Source organism: Gorilla gorilla, chromosome 4 (assembly GCF_029281585.2).
Source record: "Gorilla gorilla gorilla isolate KB3781 chromosome 4, NHGRI_mGorGor1-v2.1_pri, whole genome shotgun sequence".
In the NCBI taxonomy this organism is placed as follows: Eukaryota; Metazoa; Chordata; class Mammalia; order Primates; family Hominidae; genus Gorilla; species Gorilla gorilla.
The window spans coordinates 100341439-100367791 of NC_073228.2; the positions used below are offsets into that span (position 1 = coordinate 100341439).

Consider the following 26353-nt stretch of genomic DNA (forward strand, 5'->3'; position numbering starts at 1 on the left):
TTTTGGTTGTAACTTTTTCTATGTCTGTGATAATTGTATATCCCATTTCTTGTTTCCTCAACTTTAGATATATCTGTTGAGTGAATACCATGTAAGATGGTAATAATAAAACCTGTGTCTTTCCCTCCCCCCTTTAATATCCATCAGCTATACCTTTTCTTTCACATTTTACATTTTATTCTGAAAATGTTATTAAATTTCCTATAATTGATTTTTAAAGCCAATGAAGTTTGTTTTTTACCTTCAGAACTGTATAAGTATTGAGTACTGTGGAGTTGAAGAAGGTGCTAGATTATACTTTCTTTTCATGGGTTTAATGTTATAACACTGATAAATAGTGTGTTTATCATCAAAGTCAAATAAATTGTCTTTTATTACACTTTTTAAAAGGTGTATCACATTTTGATTGCTTCATATTTAGAACTTATGTTTTTGTACACTAAATTTTAATTTCCATTTCTTTCTCTGGTTGAGAGAAGAAACATAGCTTCTTCACTCTATCACTGAAATGTTTCAGATTTGTGCTCATTTTCTCAGTTAAAGACTCAGTATGTTTTATCAACAATCTTCTCATAGCCTGCTGATTTTCTATTTTAATTTGGATGTTGCTTCTATGTCTGCTATGAACCATTACCCTGGGATTTCTTTTTATTTTCTTTTTGGATTTGTTCCACTGTTTCCTATATCCCACATCTTCATCTTTCTTGGTTTTCGCCTTTGCTTTGTTGAAGTATGTTTGCAAGTAATTTCATCAGAGAGGATTTGGTGAGGAGGAGGGCTAGGTGGATAATGGTCCTTTTTCTTTGTTCCTGAAAATTATTTTGCTTGTCCTCAGATTTGATTGCTATTTGGCTGGGGATATACTTCCTGGTTCAAATACTTTCCCCTCAGAGCACTGATGATATTGCTCCAGTGCCCTCTTGTCTTTATTCCTCAATATATGTCTAAATATCAGTTCCTTTAAATTCATCCTGCTGAGCAAATATTCAGTGGCCTTTTCAGTTTGATAGCTTATGTCTTCCTTCAGCTTTGAGATATTTTCTTCCTTTTTTCAAAAAAGTAATTTACTTTCCTCTATTTTCTCTGTTTGCTTTCTGGGACCCCAATTGGTTGAGCATTGAACTTTGTGGATTGATACTTTATGATTCTTATCTTCTCTGTCATCTGTTTCATCTTTTTGTGTTTCCTTTCCATGTTCTGAGACACTTTTTATTTTACTGCTTTTCTATAAATTTTTGATTTTTGCATTGGAAAAAACTTTTAACAGCTAGTTTTTTATTGTGCTCTATCACATTTTTATAGATTCATGTTTTTGTTTTTAACATTATTTAAAAACTCACAAGGAGTCAAATTAGAATTGTTTAGTTTAAGTTTTCTCCTATTCTTGCATGTTTACTATATTATCCTGGGTCAACTGCTCTTGTTTTTATCTTGATCTTTCTCTTTAATGCTATTGGTATTCCTCGTATGTCTGGTAGTCCTTGCTTATCAGTTCTTATTTTAGAATAAATGTTTAGATTGATTATTCCAAGTTGGGGGTATTATTTTTCTTGGCTGCTTGATAGGTAGTTTCTTTCTCCAGCTTGCTCTGCCCTGAATTGAAGATTCTTTGTATGCAGGAAGGGCTTAGTATGCAGAATTTGCACTGGGGGATTGAGGGGCAGCCAGGGTGGGGCTGGGGAACCAGGCCTGTCACTAGTAGCATGTACTTTTTTCAGGCAGCTCATTCAGTATCTTTAGGTGCCTGCGCTGGTTTTATCCTGCAAAGTGAATGCTGGGCTTCCTTTTATTCTGCATCAGAAGTCCTGGGGTATGTTGAGTGTGTGTGAGTGGGGAAGGGAGATCAGAAAGTGTAGGTTCTTTAATGAAGGACATTGAGTGACACCCTGTCTTCACTCTCCCCGACTCTGCCTGCCCACTCTGTGCCAAGAACCTTCCACAGAGTTCCCACTGGGGAATTAGGCGCCATCTTTGCTGTGGCCCCTTCTGCTGTCTCTGCTGCAGCCTCCCATACTCCATTTCACATGTCCGCAGGATTCTATCTGTGTTCTATTCCTTGGTATTTGTTGATTCATCTCTCTTCTTTTTGCTGTTAAGGCCTCATTCCCCTTTGAATTTCTTTATTGTCTTTTTGCGGCAACCTGTGTCCTCAGCTCACCATCTTTTAAAATTTATTTTTGGCAGTGTAATCCTTCATAGGTTTATTATTTTCATCCTTAATTTTTAATTTCAACCTTTTTTTAAATTCAGGAGTTACATGTGCAGGTTTATTACCTGAGTATATGGCATGATGCTGAGGTTTGGGTACGGATGGATGATCCTGTCACCCAGGTACTGAGCATAGTATCTAGTAGTTTTTCAACCCTTGTCCCTTCCTTCCTCTCTCCTCTAGTAGTCCCCAGTGTCTATTGTTGCCATCTTCATGTCAATGAGTACCTAATATTGAGCTCCCACTTATAAATGACAGTATGGGGTATTTGGTTTTCTGTTCCTGTATTAATTTGCTTAGGATAATGGCCTCCAGCTGCAACCATGTTGTTTCAAAGGATATGATTTCATTCTTTTTATATGGCTGCACAGTAGTCCATGGAGCTTACCATCTTGAACTAGAACTCCTTTCCCATATTTGTGCTGTGGGATGCTGGCTTCCAGTTTGCTGAGTATTTTAGCATGTGCTAAAGGAAATTATTCTTGGAAAAGAGGAGTGGGACTCAACAAGACTGTAAGAAATAGTACCTTCTGTATCTCAGCATAAGCAGAAAAACTACCATGGCCTGAGGCACTTTTGACTATATGTCCCAATATTAACAGACACTTGAGGTTACTTATATGCCAGGCATTGTTCTAAGTACTTTACATATATTAATTCATTCAGTCCTAACAATAACAGTAAAAGGAAAGTACTAATAATTGTCCCCATTTTACAGTTGAGTAAAAAGATAAGAGACTTGCCTGAAAGGTTAAATGACTCATAAGTAAAATAACCAAGATTCACATTTCATCTCCAGAGACTAAGCTTTTAGCCTCTCTGCTACATTGCTTCCCATAATTATGTCACTAGCAAATAAACTGTGAGGATATAATAAAGATGGAGTATCAAATAATAGCTGAGATGGAGTCTTGCTCTGTCGCCAGGCTCACTGCAACCTCTGCCTCCCAGGTTCAAGCGACTCTCCTCCCTCAGTCTCCCGAGTAGCTGGGACTGCAGGCGCACGCCACCACACCCAGCTAATTTTTGTATTTTTAGTAGAGATGGGGTTTCACCATGTTGGCCAGGATGGTCTCAATCTCTTGACCTCAGGATGTGCCCACCTCGGCCTCCCAAAGTGCTGGGATTACAGGCGTGTGCCACTGGGCCCAGCCTGCTGATGGAATTTTTTTTAAAAAAAAAAGATATTTTAAGAAGAGTCAAAAAACAAATATAATTTCACGGTGACAAGAATGGCTGAATTATGAAATTCTGACTACATAATTAAAAATATTTTCAATGGAACAAAAAATGGGAAAGTGGGTGAAGAACCCAGCATATTTGTGCTCCAAGTTGTCTAATAAGGCTGGAGGGCCTTTACGTAAATTATAGATGAGAAAACATATAACTAAGGAGGATATAAGGGAATAGAATGGGAATTTCAGGAGAGTTAAAGTCAAGGATTAGCTGAGGCTCACAAAAACCACTAGAGACAGCAGCAGCAATTTTTATAGCTATTTTCAGAACAATAGATAGATGAAAATTATAGGTCCAATGCTTGAGAATGATGGTATCATGTTAAAAGAAAACATTGCACTTCTGCTTTTCCTCTGTCTATACCAAGAATAATGATTGTTAAGCTGACAACATGGAAAGATTAATGCATTAAGATGTCTTTATAGCCATGATAAGAGAAGATTAACAATAACTTTAATATTTTAGATGAATTCAAACTTCTAGGCCCAGACAAATCACATTTTAGGAATAAACGATCTCATTGGGATGAACATAGAACTGTCATATCCTTTTGAGAAATTTTATAGAGTGGGAAAAATTCAAAAGAATGGAGAAAGGTACATATGACCCCAATTTTCAAAAGGAAGGATGTGATAGGTTGCATTAAGTGCTTAAAATATTTGCTACTTTTTTCTGCAGGCACCTTTCAGTGGGGCCTCTTTTTATGGGATGATTATACTTCCTACCCCATCAACGTCAGACTTGGCCATGTGTCTTGCTGGGGCCAGTGGAACGTGAGGAGTGACATTCCAAGCAAGAGCTACTTCCAAACAAAACCCTTAAGAACCACTGTGTTTCTGCCATCTTTCTTCTTTCTCTGCCACAAGACCAGTGGCATATTCCAGATAGGGGCTGCTTCTTCAGCCTGGGGTCTGGAATGAATGTGACATCAATTAGAGCGGCACAATGGGTATAAATCACAATGAGAAATACATGTTTGTTGTAAGCCACCGAGATTTTTAGGGTTGTTTATTAACATAGTACATTGTAGCCTATTGTAACTCTTATAGGAGGTAGATAGTAGATTATGAAAATTACTAACTAGTAATCTTAATGTTGATTTCCAGTAAATAAAAATTAATACATGCGTTTAATCAGAAAATTTGAGAGCTTATGGAAAAATTTTTATTGTCAATATAGTTTAAGCATATGTCAAACTACCATTATTCCTTTCTACTTTTTTTTTGTTTCTGATAGCATTCTTAGAGGTCTGTGGAATGTTACAGATGCAGTGAAGTATGTTTTAATGATGTATTTGAAAAAAATGCTTCATATTATCTTTTAATGTAAACTAATGTATATTTACTATGATATCATGTGGTATTTATTGTGACCATTTGTATTACGTCCTGCTGGGAACTGTAGCGATTTTAGATACGCTACGGATGAGAATATAGGTAGGTGATTTCACAGCTGGATGAACAAGATACTGGGAGGGAAAACTTTAGGAAATAATCCTTTTAAACTGTTGAAAAATACATTATCAATTATTTGAATGGCAGCATTGATGTTATATTTATCAAGTTTACATATGACCCATTACAGAAGATAGTCTCTGGAAAAGAGATTCAATGTGTTGTATGGCAAAATTCAAAGTGACTATGATTTCTCAAAAAGATACTAAAATCAATCTGATATAATTTGTAACTTGGGGTTGTATAACTTGAATAAATGTATAACTCAAAGTTGTATTTTTAAGTAACAGTGGGATTGGAAGAAGGAGATCTGGTTGTTGGAATTCAGGTGAAGCTAGATCGTTTGGATTGGTCCAAACATCAAAATAACATCAGCAGGATGTTGCTTCTGTAAAAGTGAAAGTGATCTTACGCTATATTAATAGATGTTTGCATCCAGATGAAGGGATTGTTATGTATTATTATGTAGTATTATGTCCAGTTCTGGATAATACTTTTTAACAGAAATATTGATAAAACCCAAGCGTTTTGGCATTAATGTATTGGATTCATTAATTTTTTAGGAAGAAGGAGGAAGAGTAGAGTTGAGCAGGTTGACCAATCATAGCTAAGCCTAAAGCAGAGGACACCTGGCCTGAGAAGAGAAAGACTAAAAGAGGAGCAGAGGATAAGAATTGCAGATATGACCATACCTTAAAGAACGCATGCTAAACATTTACAGATCGAGATCTCCCTGGCTGCTTGAATACACCTGACTAGACTCCTGCTCTTTGAACCCTGTTCCCTGATGATATTAAGTTATACATACATAGAAGAGACACACTGAGTAAATGCGCATCAGGAAAGTACTTTCCAAACCTGCATAATCATTGGAATCATTTGAGGAGCTTTTAAAAATGCAGATACTGAGACTCACCTCAGACCTACTGAACCATCATTTCTGGTGATGGGCCCTGGGAATCTGCATGTTCTTAAAACAGGCGATTTTAATGATTTAAGATTCTAATAATTTGTGAGCCATGGTATCTTATGATGTGATGGGTGTTGAAGAAGCAGAGGTAGAATTAGAGAACATTGGTATATCAGCGAAGGAAACACAGCTACGGCACTGGTTCCCAGATTTCAGTCTTCAAGGATAAGTACAATTCTAAAAGAAATAGAAATTCATCAACATAGGATTGCTGATTTTTTATTATAACAAACCTAGCAAACTATCTTTTATCCTTATAGTTTCATTTTTTAAAAAAAGAAATTAAATTTAAAAAGGGACTGGAGCAGGACATGATATAGAAAGTACAATCTTTTAGATTGAATAAACTTAGCCATATTGTTCTTATTTATTTTTCTCATTTCACCATGGACTGGTGACAATTTCCTCATATTGTGGCATAATTTGCCATATCAGCTTTTGAGGGCCACAGTGTAGGGTACATGCCACTCCATTGCTGTGCAGGGCCAAGTGGCCCATAAACTGGTTTAGGGACCTAGTTCTGGCAGTGGTGGAGAGGAAAGCCTTGGAAAGAGTGCATGGGTGGTTCAGTAAGATGCAGGCATACCTTGGATGATAAAAGATTTGAGAATAATTGTGGAAACCAGCTGTTTAGCTGTAGAGGAAAAGACTTGTGGGGGACCCGAAAGCTATATTAATACATGAGAGGCTTTCATATATAATAATCCTTGTTATGCCAGAGGGCAGAACTAGACCTATTCGAAGAAGTTGCTGGCAGACCCATTTCAGTTTAATATAAACAAAAGCTTTGGACAATCAGACTTTTCCAATAAAGGTTAACAAACTAGAGATGTGATTACCCTCCTCCAGAAGAGCCCAACGCACTTCTGAGTCACAATTCATTAGGAATGTGGATGGAGTGAGTTGGAGGTTGGAATAAAGTCACTATTTTCTCACCCTGGCAAGGCTTAATAAGACTTTGGAAGCCTTTTAAACAAATACTGATTCCTGGACCTCAACTTAGATCTGTAGGAACAGAATCTCCATGGACAGGGCTGAGGAATCCATATGTCCAGTGAGCTCCCAGGAAATTCTGTTAAGTTGTCTGCAGCCTTGGAAAACAGACAAAGTGAACTGCAAAATCTTGAAGTATCTGTGATGACAGATTCTATAAAATTCTTAAAGAGATAGCAATTTGTTATGGCATCAATATTTGAATATCTACTCAATATAACATTTTATTATTGGTTACTTACAAGTTATATTTGAAACAATCAGTTATCTGAACATCAACACAAACCAAAAGCATTTGATTGTTGTGAAACAAGGTTTACTTTGAGCTTGATAGAGGAATTAGACCCACATAATGAAAAGGAGTCATGACCGAATTATAAAACATGGATGCGCAAATTGCCAAACAGATAACATATTCATGCCAAGATTTTTTATTTACAAGATCAGCAACTCATTCTTTCCAGTCTCAAATCACATATTAGTTTAATATGGCATTAAATACAGGCATTTAATATGGCATTAAATTCCCTTGAAAGATCATTTTTATTGGGTCCTTTGTTATTTTGAAATGATTTTTCATTTTCATGAATTTTCATTCTGTTACATTCAATAGTTAGAGTGACTATTCTAGTAATTGAATAGGGCAGAATGGAAGCATAGCCCTATGTTCCTCTGATAGACTGGTTTTCAGAATCTGCAGTTTTGAACTGGACAGTTATCTCTATTAAGTTTCTATCCCAAACTCTGTGTAGATTGTCTGAAACGTTTTCAACCATTAATGGAAGGCTGGGATCTGAATTACAGGCATAAGAAACTAGACAGAAGCCATCAATCAATCGAATATCTAGATCATTGCTTAACATTTTTTGAATTTCTAACCACAGAGAAAAATTTTCCTAATACCCTTTCAACCATTCAAACCTTTTGAAGTATATTCTCATAAACACATTTTTCTTTTCTTCTTTTTGCGTCTAGGTTCTGTTTGCTTATTATTTATTTACTTATTCAACAGATACCTAATGGGAGCTTACTTTATGCCAGGCACAAAATACTAAGTGCTGAGTAAATAAGATCCCTGATCTCATGTATGTTCTAATAAGGGGAAAATGATAATAAACTTGCAGATAAATAAGAATTTTAGTTAGTGACAGATTATTGGGGGAGCCTTTTATAGATGGGGTAGTTTGAAAAAGGTAGTAATACTTGAGCCAGGACTTGAGCACTGTGAGCAGCTGTGAGGAAGAAATAGCCAGTGCAAAGGCCCTGAGGCAGGAACCAGCTGGGGAATGAAAGGACAGTGAAGCACCGTTACAATAAAAAAGTGGGGATACAAGATGAGGTCAAAAAGAAGGCAAGGGCCAGATAACGCAGGGTGCTGCAGGTCATGGTAGAAATTTGAATTTCTTCTAAATGTGATATATCTAATCAGGGAGCGAAATACCTTTTTACCTTATAAAAATAACTCAGGCTCTGTGTAGAGAATCGAGCATGGTCAGCTAAAAGTGGAGTGAGGAAGAGCAGCTAGCAGGCTGTTACATTAGTTCAGTCTAGGGATGATGACTGCTTGTTAGAGTAATGCTTTTGACTGAAGGAATGATATGAAAATCATGAATATGCCTCTTTTAACAGACATTCTCAATTAAGAAGGCCACAACTATGACTCTTACAAAATGATTCTTGAACTTGTATTTTTTGGCCTTTATGTTCACATGTTCAGCACTTTCATTAGTTTCATTTCTCCCTGCTGTTAGGCCACTGCCTCCTTCAGCTGAGAACCACCGGGTTAGGTGATAGGTCAGGGCAACTTACTTTTTATCAGGCTAAAGGCATCTGTCCCAGTTCAAATCCAGAGACCAACCCTTGCTTGTTTCTGCCATTCCCTTATTTTTTTCCCACAGCCTTCTCTTTCCTGGTTTCTCCTGCTTAATTTTCTGTCCCAAGTGGAACACAGTCTCCCAACTTCTCCCCTACTCAGCTGTCTACTCTGGAAAACACCCAGATGTCAGTTTTCATGCTGCTTTTCTGAGGGGTTTATTTTTGTTGTAGAGGAATACAGAGATGAATACAAATTTTAAAAACTGTAGAAAACTCCTCAAGTTATTTTACCCAAGGAAGGGAAAGTGGGGAAGTCATTCTCCTTTTCATTAAACCTTAAGTACAGCTGGAAGGGGCTGGACAGATTTTCAACACTTCTTTTTTTAAAAGGGAAGTCATATGTTGACATGACTGTCGACAAGAATATAATAAAACCTAACATTTACCGAGCCATTGCTATGTGCCAAGCATTGTTGTAGGTATCTTCAAACTGAGGCATGTCCTATTGCTACCCCCTTCACAAATGAGAAAACTGGGGCACAGGGACATTAAGTAATTGGCTCCAGGTGAGGGGCCAACCTAGACATTTTTTGGTGTGTGTGTGACAGTCTTGCTCTGTCACCCAGGCTGGAGTACAATGGCAGGATCATGGCTCACTGCAGCCTTAACCTTCTGGGCTCAAGTGATCCTCCCATCTCAGCCTCTCAAGTAGCTGGGACCACAGGTGTGCACCACCACACTTGGCTAATTTTTGTATTTTTTGTAGAGATGGGGTCTCACTATATTGCCCAGGCAATATAGTGTCAAAACTCCTGAGCTTGAGCTATCAGCCTGCCTTGGCCTCCCAATGTGTTGTGATTATAGGCGTGAATCACCGCGCTGGCCCAACCTAGAAATTAGACAGGTTTTTCCCTTCTCTAGGCAATGCTGCCTCTGCAGGTGAGATGATTTGGCAATCTGTAGAGAAGGCGGCCTTTGCAGAGATGGGCTGATGAGAGACTGGTCACACATCCTGCCTCCCAGGCCCTCCTCCTGTCTCTATCCCCTCCATGCTCAATCTGGTTTTACCTCTGGACTTCATTTAGTGTACCTCTCACTTAGGCTGTTTTTAATAAGTATCTCTATAAGTGAATAGTTGCAAAAATTAAAAGAAATATGCCCTTTCCCTTTGCCCCTCCCTTTGTCAGTGAATTTCTGACTTAGGCTGTCTCATACTTATTTGCTTTAATAGCTGCTCTCTGCTTCTCTGTGGATACTTACATTGTTTCTGAAGTGGGGACCAGGAAAGCAGCGTTCCCCAAGCTGTGGGGAGACAAGGCTTTCCTCCACATGGCTCTCCTCCTCCTTGTGTGCTGGGCACATTCATTTATCAGCCTGTCCTTCTCACAGGTATCCTCTTGGTCACAGCAGGCTCCAGGAGATTACTTGTCTCACTACTGAATTTTCTTTATATGATTTTTTTCTAAGTATGTATGAAATTATAGTCTTGAACTTTCCTTTTTCATACACAAACTAATCATTATGAAGCCCAATAATGATCCCTGAGGGAAAAACCACATGGAGCAAAAGGGCTCAGACGTGGAGTGAGGGTGTTTGACAAGACATCATTCCCGGACCTGTGGATACAATTCTCTCCAGGGGTCAGTAAACTACATTTTTATGACTTGAATTTGTTTTTCAGGATATTACATCATAGTTTCCCCAAAGCACAATTGTGTGCTGTCATATCCATTTTTCATGTTCCATATCATTCCTAGACTTAAAATTGTAAGCTCTGAGCATCATGTCTTACTGGTCTTATGACTTAAACACAGAAGAGGTGAAGGTTTAAAGAAAAACCAGACATACTCCATGAGCCAAAGGGACTGGTTTTCTATAATCTCTTTGATAAAAACCCTTTGACATTATTCTCATGGGTTATGTGACTATAAGGTGGTCAACTTGATTATTTTCCCTCGATTATAATAAAAGTGTGGAGGAGAGATTCTCTTTAAATTTGAGATTTAAGTATGATTTCTCTCTCACAAGATAGAAGATGGATATATCTCATCATTTTTGAGATAGAAAGGCTTTGGTGTTCATTGTTTAAGTTAAAGCAGTCCTGTTCTTGGGCCAAGAACAAGAAAAAAGAACAAAGGAAAGGACTGGAAACATTTACTTCTCAAAAAAGGATGAGAAATATTACTTTCTGTCTTCTAGTAAAAATCTGTTCTTCAGAAAGATTCAAGTATTCCTTCACACTAAAGTGAAAGTGACTGAACACAGCTTAAATATGATTTCTCCCAAAGGAAGTTGTAGGTTTACATAGACCAAATCTTTACAGAGGACTCTCCCAATTCTTGATGTACCTATTTTTTTGGTCTGTTTGCTTCTATTTAAAATACATAATGAATTTTGTTCCAGAAAAAAAATTTAAGGCCACATATTACACAATAAGAAAATAAATTTAAAAATAAGTAATTGAGAACATTAGGATGACTAAATATTCAGAGTTTTGGTTTTCAGAGAAAAGAGGAAATAACTGTATTTTGTTGTTGTTAGAAAACTCTTATTTTACCTTGAAATCTTAACAGAGCAGGGATGGGATGGGGTCACTAACTCCACCTACAGCAGACCAACCTTTCAACACATGTTAATAATTTTATGGTGAAAATATTTTTCTCTCTCAGCTTGTTTGAGCATTTAGTACAGTTTACTATTCCAGCTTTAGTTCTCTGGTAGCCTTCTCTTTGGTTACTTATTAACCTCCCTTTAAAGTACAACTTAGTCTAGAAAGGTACAAAGTTCAGTTACTGTTACTATTATTCTTGATTATGATAATAAATAAGGCCACTGTATAACTGGAAATGCCTTCTAAAACATATTTGTAGATAAAACAGCTAGGCTGGGGGCACCGGCTCTGAACACCAGCTTTCTCAGAGGTAACCCTGCAGTAACAGGACAAAGCTGCCCGTGTGATGGGAAGTTTGCATGATACCTGTACCCCAAATCGCCCATGTGCTTCACTCCCATCTTCCACCTTCTCCTTTCTCTATTATTATCCTTATAAGGATAGGATGTCAAAGGAGATCAAATATTGCCCCAGGGGAATCCAGAAGGAAGAAAGCAGTAGATGTCCTCCTCTCTATAGATATGTCTATTTTGAAATTCATTGAAGATGATGATTGCTCAGAATCCAGAATTCAAACCGAAAAAGGGGAAGTCAGTTTTCCCCCATTTGGAGTAGTGGAAAAAGTTGCCCTAGAACACTAGAGTAAGTTTCTAGGTGCTATATCTGCCAACCAGAAAGAGACTGTGTCCCTTACTTGCCTTCCCAGAACCTAGAACAGTACCTGGAACATCATATGTGTTCAATAAACAGATAATGAGTGTAATGGGAGCTCTAAGGTACTTTTTAGATACAGGATATCCTTTAATTCTTACCTGTTAATTGAACACAAATAAGCTCCTGCTGCTTCTTATACTGTGTTGATCAAGGATGCTCAACTCTGGAATCTAATTGCCTGCATTCAAAACATGTCTTCCTCACTTACTAGCTGTACAATATGGGGAAATTGCTTAGTTCCTCTGTGGCTTAGTTTCCTTACTGTAAAGGGGTTGTTAGGAGAAGTAAATGACATATTAAATGCTTAGCACAGCACTAGACACCCTTAGTCTAATAAATGTTGGCCAGCAGCCACAGTATGTTAGCCCCAGCTTAAGTCTGATCTACTATAAAACTATAAAGGAAGGTTCTTTTTGGCTAGAAATAATAGGAATTTAAAGGAGTTAAACACAGATTCACATCTACGTGTGGCTTTTCAAGTCATGTAATAATAAAAGAGCATTGAAAAGGACTGCTTTCCAGAGAAAAGTAGGCAGATATCCAAAGTATTTTTGAGTCAGGAATAAATGTTGGTGAATTAGTCTGTTCAAAGAGATGTTTAGAATTATCTGCAATAAAATGAATTATTTTCCTACTATAATAAAAAATAAAAATAATTTTAAAAGCTTTATGAGATTTCACTTTGAAGTTATTTTTCTTTAACAAATATGCCATTCACTCAACAACTATTTATTTAGCAACTGTGTGCTAAGTGTTGTGTTTGGTGCTAGTGCAGGAAAACGAAAAAGGAATAGAGCCTGTTTCTAATGAGTTTAGAGAATAAATATTTAGCTAAATAGTACTCTCCAAAATAGTTATCCTGGGATCCTGCACATTAATTCCAATATTGCTGCTGTTGCTCGACACTTTCAAACAACTCTTGGGCAATGCCTTCAGAATCAATGCACAAGCCACACAGAAACAGCAATGACCACTTTACTTTTTGAAAGGACCAATATTCAGTGGATATTAAAAACCCATATTCTCCTTTATTGGTTGGTAAATGCCACAGCTCAGAAACCCCAATGTGTCCACTCATCCCACTCCTACATTTTTCCCTATGGGACCACCTAGAACATTTCAAACACCTCGTAATCCAGCTACTGTAGAGTTAATACATGGATCTGGGTTAAGGTCCTCCAGGTCCCTGCTCCAATACCACCAGTTCTGACTGCTCGGTGTTCAGCCTTAGCTATTGTTGAATATGTTGAATATTACCACTAATATAAAGTGTCACAGTGCATCCCCCAATCTACTGTCCTGTCTACTTCTTTCTCCTTGATGCCCCCAGGGCCCCATCTCCTACGGTAGGTTGTTTTTAATTATTGATGAGACAAATCCAACTTTAAGGGGCAAAGTTTGGCTATCTTTTGAGATATTTGTTTAAAATAAGATGAAATAGCCTAAAGACAGTTCCAAAAGAGAGGTCCTAAAATTGTTCTGAGCAAAGGGAAATGTCATTGAAACTAGTCTGAGGTCTCCCAAGGTGACTACATAGAGGAGATGACATTCATTTTGTATGTAAATGCTGGTGCTTTTATGAATACAACCAATGATATCAGGCCAATTATTTTATCTTGCATATTAGATGAATGTCTAATTTTAGAAAAGTTGTATTTTAAAGTCACAAAATCTTCACTTAGGAGCATTCTTAAAACCTAATACATTTTTTTCCAGTTAATATGATATTATTAACATATAAAGGGTATGACAGACATATTTATCCCAGTAGCATTTTGGAATTCCTAATACCTACATATAAAAATAAAATAACAATGAATTTTTTTCCAGTGACATTATGATTCCGAATTATTCAACATTATATAAAATATGACATAATTGTGGAGGAAAGAGTTTTTCTCATGGGAAATGTAAATTCAGAAGAGAGTTGTAATAGATTATGCTTATTTTTAATAGGATGACTTGTATGAGAGGATTTATTTAATTTTGCTTTGTTATAAGACAAAAAAACAAAAATACAAATTAGCAAAACAAAACAAAACTTTCTGAAGACAAAATTTTTATTGATTGGTGGGACAGTTTTTGAGAGGCGTGAATATCTGGTATTTGTGCAAAAGATAGCATTGACTTTAGGTTGCATTGGCTGGAAAGTTGATAAATGGTGCTTAACCGAAAGTTTTACTCATTCAGCTGCTAAATCAGTGGTATGAAAATTAGATCTTTTTCCCTAATGATAGTGAATCCAGTAGATAGCATTAATTCCTCCTATAATATTGACTATTGAACTGAGATGTATTTGTTGAATGAATGAGTGCATAGTTGATCATTATTAAGAATTATATATCTTTTTGAATCCTTTCTTAGGACTTCATTTATTTTAAAGATAGTAATTTTTATTGATTTTTCTTGCAAAAATAATTACAAGTTCATATAAAATTTCTACAACTGAGATAAGCAAAAAGATTACTCACAGTTCCCACCATCTGTAAATAACCACCTTAGCATCTTTGTGTGTGTCTTGACATCTATTTTCTGTTTTTTTAGGTGTAGGTGTATATGTGACTGTGTTTGATTTACAAAAAAAGATCACATTATGCACAACCTTTTTTTTTACATAATATATCGTGATCATCTTTCCACATATGCCCTTAAATAGTCTTCTACAGCATTATGTTTAGTGACTGCATTGTTTCACCAGTCTTCTGTTATTGGGCATTTAGGTTGCTTTTAATCTTTTCATTATTATGGTGTAGAGACTTTTAGCTATTCCACAAATTTTTTTTTTGCTTTTTTGTAGAATTATTTCCTTGGACAGCTTAGTTAAGTCTGTGGATCCCTTCTCAGAATAATGTGTTCTTTTTCATAGAAAATACAGGGTTACTAAGGACACAAATTATATTGAAAGGGTTACAAAAATATTTTTTAAATTTGTGACATATGTGTTTATTTGTAAACATTTGATCTAGTGGCACATCTAATTTTAACTAGTGATGAGCATAAATGAATTTTGATATACCTGAAACAATTAAAATGCAATGTAAAAGTAGCTGCTGTTCTCTTTATTTCATTGTGATTTACTGCTTACATTAATAATAGAAGAAAATGCTAAATTTCAGTTAGAGGTTAATTAAAATAAATATATGCAATATTTTTCCTGCCTAAACTCATGGATCACTTGATTTTATCCACAAACCCTCATAGCCACATATCTCAGATTAAGAACCTCTGTGAATATATCAGATGAACTTGGAAGCATTTAATAATAATAATAAGGGAGAAGTACCTATGTTCCCCAAAGATGTGCAATATGGACTTTAAAAAGTTGGTACTAAACTTGGTGAAACTGATGGAGGTTGAGAAAACATAATCTGTAACACAAATAGACTGGGCTGATGAGTAATGGTGGAAGAAACCTAGGAGGAGTTGTGGGAAGCTAATTATGAGTAGGGTTTCGAAGGAATGGAACAGCAGAGAAAAACCCTGCTATTTCAGGCTTCTAATGAAAAGACATTGTGTTACTGAAAAGGGGAGAGTGATCTTTTCTCTTAACTTAGTAAAACCCAAATGTCCCAGTCTCAACAACCAATGACTGCCATATATTTTCTTATTTCCTCTTAATACCCAAGTGATATGAACCCCAGTCTCACAGACCAGCCTGATTGCAGGAAACTGGCCCCTTCCCTCATAGGTTTCATCCGCTTTCCAGCACCAAGCAGGTGCTGGTTTGAGTGTGTCCAGGATAGAGCAGCTGTTTCCTGATGTTTTATTTAGGCTTTCTACAAAGCTACCACACAGCTCTCTCTGTTGTAATGACCTTTGTGAGGTGTCTACACTGATGCACAAAGATGATTTTACCATCTCTATGACTCTTGGGTAAGAAGGACAGGGGTTCTCTTTGTAAACTTAGCTACTTTGTCCAAAGTGAAAACTAGGTCCTCCTAATTCCACACAGTAGAAACCAGGCTACAAGTTCCCACAGAACTTCATGGAGCATGGGGTGTAGGCAGGGGTAATGTTGGGAAGTACCACACAGAATAGATGACATCCAGGACATCCTCTAGCCCTGTCCCAGGGTTGCTAAAGGGACTGCTCACCCTCTAGCTCAGTCTGGGAGTATTTAAATCCTCCCAGGAGGCCCACAGAAAGAAGTGAGTTTTCCTTCTCCAGTGAAAGTCCCCCTGCCCCTGCCCCCAGAATCTGTATATTTTCAGTTCAGGCTTCTCCTAGGATTGACAGTGGTAATACCATATCAGGAAGACTCCAGCTGTACCTATAGAGGTTGGCCTACGATCTTCAGGGCTACACATAATTTGCATCAGAATTTATTAGTCCAGCATCTATATATTCTGGATTATTTAGTCCTCAATAGCATCATGAGTATGAATTCCAAAGTTCAGCCTGTTTCTTTTTTACATTTCCTTTCCAGTATGTGGTAAAGCTTATATCTGCATATCCTTTTTATAGTCTTTAAATTTAAGTCTTCTCAAACAACTGACGTGACAAGGACAAATACGCCATCTCTTTTGTTCATTTTCTAATCCAATGGTTTGTTTTTTCACTCTTGAGTTTTAAGAGTCCTTTATACATTCTACATACTAGCCCTTTGTTAAATATGTGGTTTGCAAGTATTTTCTCCCCAGTCTGTAGCTTGTCTTTTCAGCCTCTTTATGGTCTTTCACAGAGCAAACATTTTCATTTTGATGAAGCCCACTTTATCAATTTTTCCTTTTATGAATTGTGCCTCTGGTGTCAAGTCTAAGAACCCTTTCTTTAAACTTTTATTTCAGGCTCAGGGTACATTTGCAGGTTTGTTCTGTAGATAAATCGTGTGTTATGGGGGGTTAGTGTACATATGATTTCATCACTTAGGTAATAAGCATAGTACCTGATAGGCAGTTTTTTGATCCTCACCCTTCTCCCACCCTGCACAAGTAGGCCTCCGTGTCTCTTGTTCCCTTCTTAGTGTCTGTGTTTACTCAATGTTTAGCTCCCACTTATAAGTGAGAACATTTGGTGTTTGGTTTTCTGTTACTGTGTTAGTTCATTTAGGAAAATGGTCTCCTGCTCCATACATGTTGCTGCAAAGGACATGATCTCATTCTGTTTTTATAGCTGTGTAGTATTCTATGGTATATATGTACCACATTTTCTTTATCCAGCCTATGACTGATAGGCATTTAGGTTGATTACAGGTCTTTGCTATGGTGAATAGTACTTTGACAAACATACATGTGCATATGTCTTTATAGTAGAATGATTTATATTCCTTTGGGTATATACCCAATATGAGATTGCTGGGTGCTGGGTCAAATGGTAGCTCTATTTTTAAATACTTTGAGAAATCACCAAACTGCTTGAAATTAGTGGCTGAGCTAATTTACAACAGTGTGTAAGTGCTCCCTTTTCTCTGCAGCCTTGCCATCATCTGCTATTTTTTTTAAACATTTTAATAGCCATTCTGAATGATGTCAGATAGTATCTCATTGTGGTTTTAATTTGCATTTTTCTAATGATTAGGGATGTTGAGAATTTTTTGAATGCTTTGTGGCTGTGTATATAGCTTCTTTTGAAACGTGTTTATATCTTTTGCCCCCTTTTTAATGGTGTTATTTGTTTTTAGATTGTTAAGTACCTTATAGATTATAGATAGTAGACTTTGTCAGATGCATAGGGTGCAAATATTTTCTCCTGTTGTGTGAGTTGTCTATTTACTCTGTTGATAGTGTCTTTTGCTGTTCAGAAGCTCTTTAGTTTAATTAGGTCCCGCTTGTCAATTTTTGTTTTTCTTACAGTTGCTTCTGGCATCTTCATCATAAAATTTCTGCCAAGGCCTATGTCTAGAATGGTATTTCCTAGGTTTTCTTCTGGGATATTTATAATTTATTTTTGGTTTTATACTTAAGTCTTTAATCCTTCTTGAGTTGATTTTTGTATATGGTATAAGAAAGGGGTCCAGTTTCAATCTTCTGCATATGGCTAGCCAGTTCTCCCAGAACAGTTTATTTAATAGGCAATTCTTTCCCCATTGTTAATTTCTGTCAGTTGTGTCAAAGATCACATGGTTGTAGGTGTGTGGCTTTATTCCTGGGCTCTCTATTTTGGTCCTTTTGTCTATGTGTCTAATTTTGTACCAGTATCATGCTGCTTTAATTACTGTAGTCTTGTGGTACAGTTTGAAGACGGATAATGTGATGCCTCCGGCTTGTTCTTTTTGCTTAGGATTGTCGTGGCTATTTGGGCTCTTCATATTAGTTCTCTATGAAGTTTAAAATAGTTTTCTGTAATTCTGTGAAAAATGTCATTGGTAGTTTGATAGGAATAGCATTGAATCTGTAAATTGCTGTGGGCAGTATGGCCATTTTAACAATATTGATTCTTCCTATCCATGAGCATGGAATATTTTTCTATTCATTTGTGTCATCTCTGACTTCTTTGAGCAGTGTTTTGTAGTTCTTGTAGAGATCTTTCATCTCCCTGGTGAGCTTCATTCCTAGGTATTGTATTTTTTTGTGGCTATTGTGAATAGGATCACATTCTTGATTTGGCCCTCAGCTTGGACATTATTACTGAATAGAAATGCTACTGATTTTTGCACATTGATTTTGTATCCTGAAACTTTGCTGAAGTTGTTTATCAGATTTAGGAGCTTTTGGGCAGAGACTATAGGGTTTTCTCAGTATAGAATCATATCATTTGCAAACAGAGATAGTTTGACTTCCTCTCTTCCTATCTGGATGCCTTTTATTTCTTTCTCTTGCCTGGTAACTCTGGCTAGGATTTCCTGTACTGTGTTGAATAAGAGTGGTGAAAGGGGGCATCTTTGTCTTGTTCAGTAGGATGTTGGCTGTGAGTTTGTTATAGATAGCCCTTATTATTTTGGAATACGTTTCTTCGATGCCTGGTTTGTTGCAAGTTTTTAACATGAAGGGATGCTGAATTTTATTGACTGCCTTTTCTGCATCTATTGAGATGATCATGTGGTTTTTGTTTTTCATTCTGTTTATGTGATGAATCACATTAGTTTGTGTATGTTGCACCAACCTTGCATTCCAGGGATAAAGCCTACTTGATGGCAGTGGGTTAGCTTTTTGATGTGCTGCTGGATTTGGTTTGCTATTATTTTGTTGAGGATTTTTGCATCTATGTTCATCATGGATATTGGCCTGAAGTTTTTGTTGTTGTTGTGTCTCTGCCAGGTTTTGGTATCAGGATAATGCTGGCTTTATAGAATGAGTTGGGGAGGAGTCCCTCCTTTTCAACTTTTTGGAAAAGTTTAAGTAGAAATGGTATCAGCTCTTCTTTATGTGTCTAGTAGAATTCAGTGTGAATCCATCTGGTTCTGGGCTTTTTCTGGTTGTTAGGCTTTTTATTAGGGATTCCATTTTGGAACTCATTATTGGTATGTTCCAGGTTTGAATTGCTTCCTGGTTCAGTTTGGGAAGTTGTATGTTTTCATGAATTTAGCTCTTTCTTGCAGGTTTTCTAGTTTGTGTGCAGGTTTTCTAGTTTGTGTGCATACATGTGTTCATAATAGCCTCTGATTTTTTTTTTTTCTGTATTTATGTGGGGTCAGTGGTAATGACCCCTTTGTCATTTCTGATTGTGTTTATTTGGATCTTCTCCCTTTTTTTTTCTTTATTAGTCCAACTAGCAGTTAATCTATCTTATTTATTGTTTCAAATAGCCAACTTATGGTTTTATTGATCTTTTGTATGCTTTTCTGCATCTTAATTTCTTTTAGTTCAGTTCTGATTTGGGTTATTTCTTGTTCTGTTAGCTTTAGGATTGGTTTGCTCTTGTTTTTCTAGTGCCTCAAGGTGTGATGTTAGGTTACTAATATGAATGAGATCTTTTTAACTTTTCAGTGTGGGTGTTTGATGTTATAAACTTTCCTCTTAATACTGCTTTAACTGTGTCCCAGAGATTCTGGTATGCTATATCTTTGTTCTCATTAATTTCAGAGAATTTCCTGATTTTTGCTTTAATTTCATTGTTTACCCAAAAATCATTCCAGAGAAGACTGTTTAATTTCCATGTAATTGTATGGTTTTGAGTAATCTTCTTGGTACTGTTTTCCATTTTTATTGCACTATGGTCTGAGAGTGTGTTTGGTATGATTTTTTTTTCAATTTGCTGAAAATTGTCTTATGGCTGATTATATGATCAATTTTAGAGTATATGACATGTGCAGCTGAGAAGAATGTATGTTCTGCTCTTTTGGGGTACAGAGTTCTGTAGATATCTGTTAGGTCTATTTGGTTACATGTTGAGTTCAGGTCCTGAATATCTTTGTTAGTTTTCTGCCTTAATGATTTGTTTATTACTGTTGGTGGGATGTTGACATCTCCTATTATTATTGTATTGTTATCTATGTCTCTTCACAAGTCTCTAACAAGTTGTTTTATGAATCTGGGTGCTCCTGTGTTGGGTGCATATATATTTAGGGTAGTTAGGTCTTCCTGTTGAATTGAACCCCTTACCATTATGTAATGCCTTTGTCTCTTCTGATATTTGTTGGTTTAAAGTCTGTTTTGTCTGAAATTAGAATAGGAGCCCCTCCCTTTTTTTTCTGTTTTCCATTTGCTTGGTAGATTTTTTTCCATCCGTTTACTTTGAGCTTATTGTGTCATTGTATGAGATGGGTCTCTTGAAGACAGGATACAGTTAGGTCTTACTTCTGTATCCAACTTGCCACTCTGTGCTTTTTAATTGAGCATTTAGTACATTTACCTTCAAGATTAATATTGATATGTGCAGATTTGATCCTGTCATCATGTTGTTAGCTGGTTATTATGCAGACTTGATTGTGTAGTTGCTTTATAGTGTCAATGGTCTATGAAATTAGGTGTGTTTTTTTAGTGGCCAGTAAGTCTTTCATTTCCATATTTAGCACTCCCTTAAGGACCTCTTGTAAGGCAGGTCTGGTGATAATTAATTCCTTTAGTGTTTGCTTGTCTGAAAAGAATCTTATTTCTCCTTTACATATGACGTTTAGTTTGGCTGGATATGAAATTTTTTATTGGAGTTTCTTTTCTTTAAGAATATTGAATATAACTGCACCCCCCGCCCACCCCACCCAATCTCTTCTGGCATGTAGGATTTCTGCTGAAAAGTCCATTATTAGCCTGTCAAATTTCCCTTTGTAGGTGACCTTCCCCTTCTATCTTCTTTTATATTTTTCCTTTTATGTCAATCTTGGAAAATCTGAAGACTGTGTGTCTTGGGGTGGTTGTCTTGTACAGTATCTCACAGGCATTTTTTACATTTTCTGAATTTAAATATTGGCCTCTGTAGTGAGGTTGGGGAAATTTTCATGGATGATATATTCAAATATGTTTCCAAGTTGCTTATTTTCTCTCTCTCTTTCAGGGATGCCAATGAGTCATAGATTTGGTCTATTTATGTAATCCCATAATTCTCAGAGGTTTTTTTTTCATTAAGATATTGTCTTTTCTTTATATTTGTCTGACTGAGTCAGTTCAGACAACCAGTCTTTGAACTCTGAGAGTCATTCCTCAGCTGGGTCTATTTTGAAAATTATGGAATGCCTCATGAATATGTGTGTCATCCTTGTTCAAGGGCCATGCTAATCTTCTCTGTATCATTCCAGTTTTAGTATATGTGCTGCCAAAGAGAGCACAAATCTAAGAATTCTTTGCCTACAACTCAATCCCAAAATTTTCATCCAATTTTTTTCTAACACAGAATGCAAAACAGTTTTGCAAATTACACTTTAGTCTGCAATCCATTTTGGGTTAATTTTTATGTGTAATAAAATGTGAGGTGTATGTTGAGGTTCATATTTATTTATTTTCCTGTAGATGTGCAATTGCTCTAGTGCCATATATTGAAAAGGCTGTTCTTCCTCCATTGAATTGCTTTTGCACCTTCATCAAAAGTCAGTTAGGCATATTTGTTTGGCTCTATTTCTGGGTTTTCTGTTCAGTTCCACTGATATATGTGTTTGCCCTTCTACCAATATTATACAATTTTGATTACTATAGCTACATAATAAGTCTTGAAATTAAAAAGACTGATTTCTTTCACTTTATTAAAAAATTTAAAGCTGTTTTTCTTCCTTTACTTTTTTATATAAATGTTAGAAAGATGTTGCCCATATCTACAAAAATTCTGCCTGGGATTTTGAAAGGAATTGGATTAAACCTATATATCTATTTAGGGAAAATTAATATCCTTAATATGTTGAGTCTACCAGTCATTAAATACAGCCTGTCTCTCTATTTAGATTTTTTTTATTTCGTTCATCGGCATTTTGTAACTTTCAGCACATAAATACTGTTTATGTTTTGTTGAATTTACATTCAAGTACTTCATTTTTTGAGTGATTGTAAGTTGTATTTTTAATTTTGGTGTTTATGTGTTCATTGCTAGTATAATGAAATAGAATCCATTTTTGTATGTTGATTTTCTATCCTATGACCTTGTTGAACTCACTTAGTATTTTTAGGAGATTTCTTGTAGATTCCTTAGGAACTTTTGTGTAGACAATTATACCTAAAAATAGAATTAGTCTTGTTTCTTTCTTCCTAATCAATGTAATTTTTATTTCCTTTTCTTGATATATTGTATTGAATAGAACTTCCAGTAATATGGGTGAGTAAGAGTGATAAAAGCAGATGTCTTTGTTTTGTTTCTGATCTTTGAGGGAAAGCGTTAAATTTTTCATCATTAAGTATAATAGAGGCTTTAACCAGTTGAGGAAATTCACATCTGTTTCTAGTTTTCTGAGAGCTTTTGGTATGAATTAGTGTTGAATTTTTTCAAGTGCTCATTCTCAGGTGGAATGATCATGTGATATTTTTCTTTAGTCTGTTAAATGGTGGATTACACTGATTGATTTTCAAGTATTGAACTAACCTTACATCCCTGAAATTAGCCCACTTTGTCATGGAATATACTTAATTTCTCTAAAATATTATTGAATTCTATTTGCTTATATATTCTTAAGAACTTTTACATGTATTTTCATGAGTGATATTGGCTAATGATTTTCTTTTTTTATACTATCTCCCTATGATTTTGATATCAGGGTAATAATAGCTTCATAAAATGAATTAGGCATGTTATCTTATATTTTCTGGAGGAAAGTGTGTAAAGTTGGTGTTAATTCTTCTGTAAACATTGGGAATAATTCTCCAGTGAAACCATCTGGGCCTGATAATTTATTTTGGGAGAACTTTAAAATTATGAATTCAATTTTCTTAATAGTTATTAGACTACACAAATTATTTCATTCTGAATTAGTTGTTGTACTTTGTGATTTTCAAGGAATTGGCCTATTTCATCAAAATTGCTAGAGTTTTGCATGTAGAATTGCCACAGTATTCCCATATTATCTTTTTAATATCTGCAGGATCTGTCATGATATTCCCTGTTGTATTAGTATTGGTAATTTGTGGATTTTCTTTTTTTTCCCTTTGTCAGTCTTGCTAGAGTTTTGTCAATCTAATTGATCTTCTCAAAGGGTGAGGTTTTAGTTTTATTGATTTTTTGTATTGTTTTTCTGGTTTCACATTAATTTGTGATAAATGATTTCTGAATTTTATTTTCTTCTATTTATTTTGTGTTCATTTTTCTTTTCCTTATCTAGGTTCTTGAGGTAGGAGTTTAGGTTACTGATTTCAGACTGTTTCTCTGTTCTAATGTAAGCATTTAATGCTGTAAGTTTCCCTGCTTTAGCTGTGTCCCACAAATTTTTATATGCTGTACTTTCATTTTTATTCAGTTCTTTTGGAACTTCCTCTTTGATCCATGGATTATTTAGAAATGCATTGTTTATCATTCTGTTGTTGATTTCTAGTTTTCTTCCATTGTAGTCAGAGAACACACTTTGTATGGTTTCAATCCTTTAAATTTGTTGAGGTTTGTTTTATGGTCTAGGATATGATCTATCTCAGTACAGGTTCCATGGGCTCATGAGAAGAATGTATATTCTGCTGTTTGTCTGGTGGAGAGTTCCATAAATGTCTATTAGATCCTATTGGTTGATAGTGTTGTTGAGTTTTCTATATTCTTGCTGATTTTCTGTCCAGTTATTATATCAATTGTTGAAAGAGGGCTATTGAAGTTTACAACTGTAATTGTAGATTTGTCTATTTCTCTTTTCAGTTTCACCAGTTTTTGTTTCAGATATTTCATAACTCTGTTGCTTTTTGTACACACATTTACGACTTCTATGTTCTCTTGGTAGAATCACCCTTCTAACATTATGTAGGGCCAGGCTCAGACAATGATCCATGCCTGTAATCCCAGTGCTTTTGGAGGCCAAGGTAGGAGGACTGCTTGAGGCCAGGTATTTGAGGCCAGCCTGGGCAACAAGGTAATATCCTATCTCTACAAAAAATAAAATAAATTAGCCGGGCATGGTGGTGCACACCTGTAGTCCTAGCTACTCCAGCGGCTGAGGCAGGAGGATTGCTTCAGCCCAGGAGTTGAAGGCTATAGTGAGCTATGATCATGCCACTGCACTCCAGCCTGAGTGACAGAGTGATATGCTATCTCTAAAATAATAATAATAATAAATTTTAAAAAATATTGTGTAATGTCACTCTGTATCTGGTAAATTTCTCTGCTCATAAGTCTATTTTATCTGATATTAATATAACTATTGCCACTTTCTTTTGATTAACTTTTACATAATATGTCTTTTTCTATCCATTTACTTGTTATATTTATTTCAAATATTTGAAGTAAGTTCCTTGTAGACAGCAGGTAATTGAGTCATGTTTTTAATATGTTCTGCTAATCTTTGTCTCTTAATTGGTGTATGTGGACACACTTTTATCCATATAATTTACTTCTTTAAAATTCAATAATTAACTAATGCATACACAATGTATAAAATCTTAAAGATACTAAAGAGTATCTGATATTAAAAACATTGGACTGAGCATGGTGGTTTATGCCTATAATCCCAGCACTTTGAGAGGCAGAAGCAGAAGGATCATCTTGAGGCCAGGAGTTTGAGACCAGCTTGGGCAAGGTAGTGAGATCCTGTATCTCCAAAAATAATTATATACATATATAAGCTGGGTGTGATGGTACATGCCTGTAGTTCCAGCTACTTGGGTGGCCAACGTGGGGGAATCTCTTGAATCCAGAAGTTCAATGCTGTAGTAAGCTATGATCATACCATTGCACTCCAGCTTGGGTAGCAGAGCAAGACCTTGTCTCTAAAAAAGAAAAAAAATATATTAAAAGGTCAATCCCGTTCCATTCCACCTCTTTCCCCAGTCCTCCCATCCCCTTCCCAAGAGGTAACCATGTTTTCCAGTCTTATGTTGTCTTCTATCAGAGTTAGTCTACATAATGAAAACATATACAGGGCTATACAAAATACAAATGAGAACAAAGTATATATACTGTTCTACTTGTTGTCTTATATATAATTAATAGCACATCTTGAAGATCTTTTTGTATTGGTACATATAGAATTCTGGCAACATTTAAATAAAAATATTTCCTTCCAGCTTCAAAAGTCTTAGAAGTCAATCTCAGGAAGTATGTTCTCTTACAGAAGATTAAATCTAAAAATCTACATGAGTTGAAACATTTAAGGAGCAGAATGGAGATTGTAACTTATAATGAAATATGTAAATTGGTAAATATTTAGAGCTTGAATAAGAAATAATTTTGAAGAAACATGATGGCAGTCTATTTATAAGCCATACATTTCCGGAGAGTTGTGAAGTTACTTACCAGCAACTGCCTATATGGCTAACAATAATGGAGTAAGACCAAGAAAAGAAAAGGCAATATTTTAAGTCAAAATTTAGCTCTGGAAACTTTGCGAAATACTTCATGTCAGTATTACCTTATTATTGTTATTACCCAAATGGAGGAAAGCCTAATATTCCATGAAATAAAACAAAATTCTAGATCTTAGAACTTTTCTAAGTTCTGAATGAATTGCAAAATAAAGACTGGGCGATTCATCTATTTAAACAAAGACATAATAGCTACTTACTGTGTTTGAGACACAGTTCTAGTCAATGAATAAGATAGACAAGGTCTCTGCAATCTTGGAGCTTACATTCTGGGGAAGGTAGTGAGAGGAGAGAAAATTAAAACGTAAAAACAACACAAAACAAAAAAGCCAGATAGTGGTATGCACTGTGATAAGAACAAAGCAGGGTTATGTTTTACCAAGACACAAGAAGATTGTTTTATAGTATTTGGTGTTAGAAGATGATGTTACACTGAGAAGCCCAGGAAACCATATCCATAATCCGAGAAAAAGTCTTTTGCTTACATTTGTGAAGTTTGCTCTGTCCTCCTCTGACCTCTTTCTGGCCAAATTCTTAAAGCCATAGTGTAATTCCACATTCTTG

At 35.9% G+C, this 26353-nt stretch overlaps 1 long non-coding RNA gene and 1 other non-coding gene across 2 annotated transcripts in view; one reads left to right on the forward strand and one right to left on the reverse strand.

The window, feature by feature from the left end:
* LOC134758441 (uncharacterized) overlaps positions 1 to 26353 on the forward strand; it is a 425889-nt gene that overhangs the window by 227009 nt on the left and 172527 nt on the right. The window lies entirely within an intron of this gene.
* On the reverse strand, positions 21536 to 21642 carry LOC115934720 (U6 spliceosomal RNA). The gene has a single exon (XR_004070484.1). It is a non-coding gene; the product is annotated as a U6 spliceosomal RNA (small nuclear RNA).